Source organism: Haematobia irritans, chromosome 1, assembly GCF_050003625.1.
Source record: "Haematobia irritans isolate KBUSLIRL chromosome 1, ASM5000362v1, whole genome shotgun sequence".
NCBI classification, from domain to species: Eukaryota; Metazoa; Arthropoda; class Insecta; order Diptera; family Muscidae; genus Haematobia; species Haematobia irritans.
The window spans coordinates 115506941-115518325 of NC_134397.1; the positions used below are offsets into that span (position 1 = coordinate 115506941).

The 11385-nt window shown below is 33.9% G+C and overlaps 1 long non-coding RNA gene across 1 annotated transcript; it reads left to right on the forward strand.

The window, feature by feature from the left end:
- The first annotated feature begins 1261 nt into the window (after positions 1–1261).
- On the forward strand, positions 1262–2467 carry LOC142241539 (uncharacterized). Its single transcript, XR_012723681.1, has 3 exons — positions 1262–1695; positions 1759–2065; positions 2125–2467. It is a non-coding gene; the product is annotated as an uncharacterized LOC142241539 (long non-coding RNA).
- Positions 2468–11385: the final 8918 nt, after the last annotated feature.

The following is an 11385-nucleotide window of genomic DNA, read 5'->3' on the forward strand; positions in this document are numbered from 1 at the left end:
ACGATAAGGGCATACATCCATGTGAATGAGTATCATTGTCAGTAGGCCCAAAAGTTTCATACATGTGACTTTAAAGGACATTTCTAGTTGTCCCCATAATCATTTTCTTCCACCTCCTACAAATAAACATGAATCACCGTGTGATCACCAAAGTGGACAGTGCATTCAATCTACTTTGGGGTTTTCATCCTGTAATGATTATGATGACAATGACACCATACTGATATCAACCGGTTTGCTTGTCATTTATTGCAAAACACGTTAGTACAAAGAAGTACTACATTCAGCAAAACTATTTTTAAGTTCTGAGGCACCGATTTTAAAAAGATTGAATTTTTAGCCGACAGTTAGCATAGACATCAGTAATCAGTAACGAAAATAAGCTACAATTTGATGGCCAATGTAGAATTTACAATTTAAATGAAACTATTTTCATTTCAAATGCCACCTTCTTTATTTCAAGTGAAGATTTTTTCATTTCAAATAGAAACGTGTACACTGAAAAAAAAGCATTCAAAGATTTTGCCTTTACACTAATGATTTTGGTATTGATTCCGAGCCTACAAAACGGAGAATTGAAGTAAGGGTACATTGAAGACACAATTATCTTTTAATGTTGAGTTTTGCATACTTGATTCCAGGAGACACATTTTAATTTATTAGTTTTTCAGCTTTTTTCTTCAAGTATTATAAAATTCTTTTAAAAGCGTGTTACAGAAAACTAATTCAGTCTTATTTTTTGCCACTTTTATACTTTTTTAGTCAAGATACAGAAAGTCTACAAATTTAACCCAAGGATAGACTACTTGGTCTGGCCAGACCAAATTTGACTTTGAGCGCTTAGTGATCGAAAGCTTATCGACTATCCTAAGGTTAAAGATGATTTAATCAATTTTGAAGAATTTTTCAGAATTATTAAAGCCAAGTTGACCTTAGCCAAACAAAATTTTCTTTCATGTTAAGATGACAATTTGCAAGTCGAATCACTTACCTATAAGGACAAAACAACTTTAATGAAAAGTTTATCGACTTTTGGACAAGGAAAACAACTTTATATCAGAGAAATGCGTCTTCTATGCTTAGCAAAAGACGCATTCGTATTTTAAAGGCATGAAATCTTTGGCTTCACGACAATATTTTTTTCAGTATATAAGGAAGCTATATCCATATCTACACCCAGAGAAATTATTGGTTGGAATTCGATTAGGACAACAGTTTGATAGTAGAGACCCACAATTTTTAATTGTGTGGAATAATTGTTAGTTATTTCTCTTGTTTGATAGTTTATATAATCAATATAACGGTGGTGTGACCAAAAGTTGGTACACATGACCAAATATTGGTCGTTATTTATACATTGAAGTAACTAACCATTTCAATTTATTCCACCCTGTTGTGATAACTGATTTGTTTTGCCAATGTGTCACCAAACCCAACTGAAAGTCCGCCTAGCCAATAAGTTGGTTGTGTTAACAAATTGTATAGTTATAAAGGAATTTGTTGCTATGGACTACATAAATATGACAACAAATAAGTTGTTTGATTTCATTAATTATAAACTCTAAATTCTCAAAATTTCAATACAATTAAAATTTTTCATATCGAGTACCCAATATTAGAGAAAATTCTGGCCATAAAGACTTTCTGTGAATTAGGTATATATTCTTTTTAATTCGGTAGCTGCATTCTTAAGTGGTAAGTAACATAATCATCAAATGAAATTAATATCACTCACTCACTTACGTTCTTCCCTACTAGAGATATTTTAACAAATGTGACGATTTCCGAGGATGTGAATGGCTACCTCGCCATCGAACTTAAAATCGATCAGAACTGAAGAAAGATTCTGGTGCAAAGACATAACAACATTTCAAGGTCCATGCGTGAGTCACGATCGGGTAATTGTGAGTGGAGCATCAGCAGTATCTGCATCATTTCCATTCAGTTTTTAATCTCTGTTGGGGTTTTGGGTACATTGGGGTACTGCCACTCAAATCGAATGACATATATAATCATGTAAGGCGTGTTCTATTAGACAAACTTTGCCAACAGAACACGATCAAAGGTACATTTTTTAACGTTAACGCAATTTTTTTTTATATTATTATTTATATTATCTTCCAGAAATTTAAAAAAAATATTTTGACCTCCTTGGACCTGAAAATTGTGTAGATTTCGCAACTCTTGCTATCTCATGGAGTTTCTTTTGCAGTTCATAAAAGGTTCTAAAGATGACCATGTTTTTTTAGGTTAATATAGACTAAAATTAATTCACCAAATGGTTTCTTTAATTTCTCAAGCATTGGTTGTCCGAAAATAATAAATAGTTGTTTCAACAAACGAATAAAATCTTATTGGTTGGGATTACCAATTAGACTTATAATGTGCCCAAATTTTAGTTATCCAAACAATTTGATATACTGTTGTGCAAGACTTCAGTTGGTTGCTTTGACAAATTTTGTCAGTTATATTCTGGTAGTAGGTGGGACCGAATAATTTGGTTGGCAAAAGAATTGGTTGGCACAACAAATTTGTTTTCTGTGTGTAATAAAGCTTGCGTATTTTTTGCCGAATTTTTCCAACGCTAACTACTTAAGGAGTACATTGCGAATAAATTCGTTTAATACATTTTGGAAGTTATTTCACATGTTTATATCGGATCAATATCAAAATGGGTTTAGATTTTTATAGAATACACAGCTCTCTTTATCCTAGATAAAATTTTTTTGCCGTAAATAAAATTGTTTTTATTCGTTTTATTCAAAGTCAATTTTGTTTATATTAAGGGCTGTTTTTTTTTTTCTCTAAAGAACGAACTTTATACATATGACACATTGTTATGTTACGCCGTAAAACTTAATTTGAAATACCACACATCGTAAATGGACTCCTTCGAAATTGTACGAACATTTTTGGAGTACGAGGTTTACCTTTTATATTTCAGGATAAGAGAACAATAACGAATATTAATCATCGAAAATCGTTTTATTGTTTTGCAAAATATTTCCCATTAAGATGTGTATACTTTTGCATGCGTTTGAACCAAATCGTGAAGCAGTTTTGGAGCTCTGATTGAGGTATCTCCAAAACATGCATTCTGAATGCTTCAACCTCTTCTTCAAATGTGAAGAAACGTTGACCTCTCAGTTTTTACGTACGGGAGTAAAACTAAGTTGTCCGGTTCCACTTCAGGACAATACGGCGGATGACCCATCAAATCGATGTTTCGAGTGCTCAAACATGCATTTGTTTGAGCCGACGAACAATGGTTCCAAATCGCTTTTTTGGAAATAATTCTGCAACTTTTGAACGGATAAAGATATCAACGTAATTTTCTTTGTTTGCAAGCTGAGGTGTTTTCCTCTACACTGAAAAAAATATTGACCTAATATGTAAGATCATGCTACTTAAATTTTAGGACTCGAAGTTTGCGCAATTTTAATGACAAAGTTCTTTAGAGTAATGACATTTAAATTAAAAGAAAGTTTATAATCCTTGCTGCATTTTTTTCTTAAATTTAGGTAACAAATCTTGAAATTTTGCGTCCCTCTGTTAAAGTTTTAGATCTTTGAAGTAAGGCAAACTTTTCTTAAAATAAAGAAAAACATTTTTTATTTAAAGATATCCTATTTAACTCAACTGACATATTGCATTTTTAAATTTAAGATAAAATCGCTTCAAATATAGGCTAAGACTTATTTTAAGGATTCGCATCTTTGGTTTAAAGTTTGTTTTAGCATGAATAAAACAGTTTTTACTTTAAAGTACCTGACATAATTCGGATTTTGAAACTGGAATTTGTTTGTACATGAATACCTTTATTAATATACCGCAAATAGAGAATAAAAATTCGATGAACGAGATCTGTATCCAATTTTAATTTCATAGATCCTAGATTTAAGCCAGGGAGGTCCGTAAAAAAGAAGCCGCCTCTTTGGCTCAGAATCAATACCAAAATCCTTAAGGAAATGACAAAATCTTTGGATCCAAGTGAACTTTATTTAGAGTGTAAGTTTTCAAATTTGTGGGTTACTAGTGGGTCCACGGGCTTACCTGTAGGCGTTGAAAATTGGTCACCTCGTGGGTATGAAATTTTGTTTTAGCTGTCAACTCCACAATTTTGAACCGATTTTGGTGATTTTTTCTTTGCTGTTTTTTTTTTAGTGTACCCAAAGGAAAAATACTTTTCTCGGGATTTTTTATAGAGTATTTTCTTTAAGAATCCTAATTTATACACCTAGATAAGGAATATAGTCACCTCAAACATTTTTCAAGAGTGGCGAAAGCAATCTGAGATCCTTAGTTGATTTTCCAATAGTCCGACGTTCCCTGAAAATTTTTAAAAAATCAGTTCAGTCGCTTCCGTGTTTATTAGGAACATACAACATACAGTAAATCATTCATGATTCACAACTAAAGATACACCATTTCCAAAAGAATCGCCATTTCGAAGCAGCTCATTGACTTGAATTCAACAGACAATATACGACTGTGAGCAAAAATAAAACCACTGATTTTTCAGTGTGTGATATGTAAATGTCATAATGTAGGGATGCAAGAGTCTACATCGTCTCTTTGTGCACAAAAGTCGAATCTATTAATCTATTTTTGATTTTGTAGAAATCAAGTACGCTAATCGAAATTTTAGTCTAGTCAAGACCACAATCAACTAATCAACTTTAACCAAGTGCCGAAAAGGAAAAGGGATGTCGATCGGAAACTTAATCGAAAAAAAAATGAAAAGTCGAGATTTCGAAGTCTAAATCGGCTTTCTGGCAGCAAAAGTCGAAGTAGTCTTAAGATACAATTTTTGGTTTTTAGAAATCATGTCAAATCGGCTAATCGAAAGTTTGTGTTAGCCAAAATGAGCTAATAGACTTTTAATGGTGACCACAAATGACTTAACTTTTAACGAAATAATCAAAGTGTCAAAAAGCAAACGGGATGTAGATTTCTTATGCTAAAAATTTATCGAGAAGCCTAAAAAATTTACTTTTCCAAATTTTGAAAAAGATGAAAAGTCGACATTTCGATACTCATTGCAATCCCTATCATAATGACAAAATGTAATATTGCCCGCGTGGTATGACAGACTTTATGCAAGAGGTGACGTACGACACACGACACACAATGTACCACTTGACTCTGACTCTCAATGCAATGCAAGCACTGTGTGCCACATCTAAAATGAGAGTGATTTGCAGTCAAAGTGAGTGCAATGTGTTAAATTATATTTTTACCATCCACATTGTCAACGTTCTATAATTTTTTCCATTTTTATTTGGATTGTTGTTGTTGTTGTTATTGTTCATTGGTGATAGATAGAACGGATCCATTATTTGGTTGTGCAAAGTTGGCATGTCTAACTTTATACATTTTTACTAAATCGAGTGAACTGTCTGTTCTGACGTTGCTGGTTGAGCTCCATGTAGTGCATCCATTACTACATCAGCAGACACGTATTCAAATTAGGAATTTTTGAATTTTTACTCTAGCAAAGTTAGCAATTTTTGGTTTTTGTTGTTGCCTTTTTATATGGCCAGTGATTTGTGCAAAATACGTTGCAGGAATTAAATTTTTTGTTTAGATTTTGTTTAATGGTTGCATGACGAAAGAGATCTGCTTGATTGAAGTTTGGGTCTTGGCTTGCCACGTCTTTGCGTAGTTTACTACGTTAGCTGGATTTCCATATTTGACGAGCCAAATTGCTAGAATGTGTAGGAATTTTTATGATTTTTTGTTTTGTTGGTTTTTTTTCTTCTTCTGTACAATGCTAGGTTTTGCACAAATATTATGGATATGACATCAATAAAATTTAACCTACTACAAGTTGGGCGGAATGATTTGTATGTTTTTGGTGGCCAAGACTTATCAGACTTGGCAAATTGTAAAATCATATCGATATGATCATACTTTCGGCGAATATTAAAATTCCATCTATGTGAGGTGTCAATATTTATTTGAATAAAGAAGAGTATAGGAAGCCTTATTATTTTGGACTTTTTTACCCTCTGTCATGGGATTATGGATCCGAAAGTGGCGAAAAATCGGATCAGAAGCAATGCATCAATTTGATGCTGTTTGGTACGAGGTGTTAAAATATGGTCTCTAACTAGCATGCAGAAATTGGTCCATATCGATTCATAATTACATTCCCAAAAAAACTCTAATGATTTGGTATCGATTCCGAGCCAAAGAAATGAAGAATTCAAGTAAGATTACTTTTAAGAAACAATTCTCTTTGAAATTTGGGTTTTGCGTACTTGATTTTAGGAAACAAATTTTAATTTTTCGTTTTGCCAGCTTTTTTCTTCGTATGCTACCAAAGTCCTTTATAAATATGTTGACGGCAACTTAAATTTCCATATTCAGACTCGACTTCCAGTAGAAATTATTCTAGGTTTCAAGTAAAAACGTCTTTGTAATAAAGGGGTCTAATACATGTCCTATTTTTGAATACTTGTTTCTTTGCTGTCAAGATGCAAAAAGACAACAAATTTAAAGACAATTTCATTAATTTTAAAGAATTTTTCTGAATTATTAAAGTCAAGTTGACCTTAGTCAAAAAAAAGCTTTCATGTTATGATACCCATTTTAAGTCGATTCACTTAATTATAAGGACAAAATAACTTCATTGAAAAGTTTATCGACTTTTGGACAAGGAAAAAATCTCTAAATCAGTGAAATGCGTCTGCTAAGCAAGCACATTCGTATTTTAAGGACATGCAAGCAAAAAATAATTCTGTCCTTCCAAACGAAATTTTAGACAAACAAATATCGTTTCTTATTTGCTTTTCGCTATAAGGAAGTTTATACACAGAGAATACATATTGGTTGTGATGACCGAATTTATTGCCAACCTCCTTTTGGCAGTTGCAGCAACTATCTGCTGGCAGTTGTGATACCCGATAAATTCGGTCGACTCAATCGAATTATGGGAAATCTAACCAATACCATATATGGAGTTGGTTGTACTAGACGATGCAATTGATCGTTACTCCCTTCTTATTTGGTTGTTTTACCCAACTTTATTAGCACCTTAACCGAATTGAAAATACATTTTTCCTCAAAATATTGTATTTTACATTTTTAAAAGATGGAAAGATACATAAAATCACACTATACCTAAATACAATACATTGATAACAATTTAACAAAAATTATCACCTTTAAAAGTACCCGCCGCCAGCTTGGATTGTTGAATTGACAGGCAATGGGAGTTAAATCTCTGGGACTCTTAGTACATTAGTACTTATAAATGGAGTCCAAACTGAGCACATAGAATAAAAATGGGCCAACATAGCTTGCCTAAAAACACAACAAATTAAGTTATAAAATTAGTGTGGAGTTTTAAAAATTTAATAAGAATCTACTCTACATGGTCACATCTTGTGGGGTTTCATAAATAGAATAAAGACATGGAGATGGATTTTTCCATTAGAGGCCCTTTAAAGTCGTTGCATGATTTATACTTTTGCCCTTTAACGCAAGAAAATTGTTCCACATCTAACACTTTATATAACTCGATCTCCATTTGATCCCAAAAAATTAAAGATGCGCATTGTTTATCCGACTCGTAGCATTGATTATCCTGACGATTGCGCGAGTAGTTCGTGAAAATATACGACAGACAGTCCACCGAGGATTTAAATAAACTTAGAAACGACTGAAAAATATTCAGTTTTCAGTGGTTTTTATATTAAATTATAAATAAAACACGTTTTCCTTCCACATTGAATAATTGATAATAACAATATTGACATTTAAAAATATTTCCAACGGAATTCGGCTGCGACTATCAATTGTAAGGGCTGAATACTAAATGACGGTTATGAAGGTTTTATAAGGTAGGTTGTGCGTATCGAATTCGATCAAAATTTTTCAAGAGAGAGACAATTAGTTCAGACAACCATTTGACTTGTATTTCAAACAACAATCTATAATAATAAGCGCCAAAAGGTAGAAAGAATCAAATAATGGTTGTAAATAAAGTAAATAGATTGACACAACTGTGATTTCATTCTAAATGCAGAATTTTCATTACAACAATCGATTTTCAACGAATATCTTCTCTGTGTATGGAAGAAAAGTATATACTTTTTGTGATAATCGTTTATACTTTTCCAGGAGGTAAAAACAATTTCATAAAGACTAACTCAAAAATTTCATAAAGACTGACTCAAGTTCACCAATGTGGTATCACAATGGACTGAATAGTCTAAGTGAGCCTGATACATCGGGCTGCCACCTAACCTAACCTAACTCACAATCACACAATCTTTTCTGGCTAATTGCATTTTCCCTCACATCTTTCTCACTTCCACGAGTTTTTTAGTTCTTAGCACCTTTTTCTGTAATACAAACAATGTAGAAGAACTTATTCCATTTTAAATTTGTTGTTTTTTAAATTTTACCTTTCGCATGGACAGAGAATCGAACCGCGGACCATGCATTTGTCAGCCAACACACTATCCACTGGACTACGTAGCTGTTATTGTCATCAGTAGACAATTATCGCTATAACCACCACCGCACAAGCAATGCAGAAAGTTATATTTATATAGTATAGCTTTCGGCGCCCACGAGCCGATTAAACAAATTTAATTTAACGGAAACATTTTTTTTTGCTTTTTTACATATATTCCAAATATGTTCGAAAGATCCCGAAAAGATGTTCAACACTACATACTACTATATTAAATTTTTACTATGAAACTTTAAAACTGTTAAACACTTAACGTCAGAAAAGAACAGTGCTTGATATAAAAGAAATGGACTGTGTTGTTGGTTCTAAAATATTTTTTTTTATTAAAAAAAATAAAAATTTTCTGACAAACGATTTTTTTTTGTGATAAAAGTTTACAATTTTTGAAGAAATTCAAAAAACTAACAAAAAGAAAACGTTTTTGTTTTGTTTTCTTTTGTTTCGTGTGAAATCTTCGGACTCATGACTTTCACTTGTTAAATAAAATTTTGTAGTTTGATGCGAAGTACAATATGGGCGCATTTGTAGTAAAATTTACAAATTTAAAGAAATAATGAACTATTTTGTGAGAAGTACGAATTTAATAAATCTTTTTTTTTAGTTAATTTAACTAACGTACGCAAAAAATATTAGATTAAAAGAAAGTTTCTCCAAACATAATAATTCCATGAACTAAAATAAAGGTTCTGTCGGTGCCACAGCGGCTCAGCTGTCATTTCCTAACGATGAAATTGTATCGGAATCTAGAATAAAATGGACGTTAAATGGTTTAGGCCCATTCAAAACCTGATGGAATTACTCCGGCGGAGTTACAAGCATGCATTTACAAGTACAAATTTAATAGATCTTTATGTTTCATATGTGTATTATTTTTTGCAGTTTTTTAGTTCATTTAACAAACGTACGCAAAAAATATTAGATTAAAAGAAACTTTCTCCAAACATAATAATTCCATGAACTAAAATAAAGGTTCTGTCGGTGCCACAGCGGCTCAGTTGTCATTTCCTATCGATGAAATTTATCAGTATCTAGAATAAAATGGACGTTAAATAGTTTTGGCCCATTCAAAACCTGATGGAATTACTCAGTTACAAGCAGTGACTGAGAGAAGTATCCCCTGGTTGTCGGCTATATATACAGGATGTATAAACTTATATATTCCAGGAAAGTGGAGGGAGACAAAAGTCGTTTTCATACCTAAAGCGGGAAAAGCCTTTTACTCGAGTGCGTGTGGATTTCTGACCAATCAGCTTATCCTCATTCCTATTTAAGACTCTGAGAGGATGATAGATATTTATCTTAGAACTAGCTTCGATTGAATTTTGCTATTGAAACGACTACATGCATAATCGAAGGGCAGGTCTACTGAGACCGCATTACATGAACTAGTCAGCTTTATTGAAAGCTCAGTATCTGTCAATGAATACACAATCGTGGCGTTTCTAGATATCGAAGGGACATTCAATAACGTTCATCCGAGCTCGATATTAAGTGGACTGACAACTTTGAATGTTGATCCAGGTGTACTTAGGCTGTTAGACGAATTTCTAATGAGGAGACGTATTTCAGCCACACTAGGACAAGCAAACATACAAAGGTATGTGAACAGAGGCACTACCCAAGGGGAAGTTATATCACTTCTTCTTTGGGATGTTGCTATAAACAACCTTCTTTTTTCCCTAGAAAAAGGAAAGGATATAAGTGGTGGCATATGCAGATGATGTAGCTCTAGCAGTCAGGGGAAAATTCCCATCCACAATCAGAGATATTATACAGCCCTCCGGATGACTGAGAAATGGGCGAACGAGAATGATCGCAAAACTCCCACGGTTAGGCCCATATCATTAGTGGTATTGAAATTCCCTTTGATGAGTGTGCAAAATATCTTGGCGTTATTTTGGACAGAAAACTGAACTTTTAGCTTAATATTGAAGAAAGGGCGAGAAAAGCCACGGTAGCTTTGTACTCGAGCAAAAAGGCAATAGGAAAAAGTGGGGACTAAAACCGAAAATTGTACATTGGCTATACATTGGTTAGAACTATAATGCTGTATGGTGTTGTAGTATGGTGGCTGGCACTTCAGCAGCCGACAAGTTTAGCGTATGGCGTGCTTGTGTATATCAGGCGCATTCAGTAAGACAGGAATATATTCCCATAATGTCATGCTGCATCTATTCTTTAGACATTTCGGCCAAACAGTCAGCTTCTACAACGGCCGGGCGTTGTGGTCGAAAAAAAGGTACGGCCACAGTTCGGTCCTCAAAATAATGTCAGATATGCCAAACGTAGTGGATTACACTATGGCGACACCACTTTTCGACAAAAAGTTTGAAACTCTAATTCCCAACAGTGAGGCGTGGTGCACACCGACCCCGGGGAATAAACGATATATAGATTTCTACACTGATGGCTCCAAAATGGACGGACAAGTGGTTTTCGGAGTATATTCTAAAGATCTGGAACTTCGAATAGTGAAAAGATTATCAAATCACTGTAGTGTTTATCAGGCTGAAATATAAGAGAAAATAAGAGAGGTGGCGAATTGGCTGAGAAGTAATGTTGCAAAAAATGTTGGCATTAATATATACTCAGACAGTCAACCTGTAATAAACTCTTTGGACTCTGTGTTCCCCAACTCGAAAACGGCCATCGACTACCGCAAACCTCTCAACGAGATGGTTTAGCAGTACAATATTCACCTAATATGGGTACTTGGCCATAGGAACATACCGGGTAACTGCGAAGCGGATGAGTTAGTAAGACTAGGAACTACCTTACATATTCCAGGGGAACTAGAATCTGTTTGTATGCCCCTGGCTACCTGCAAGGTCATGCTGCGTGAGAAGGCTGTTATGATGGCAAATGTTCGTTGGGAGAATTGCAAGGGTTGTAACGACACC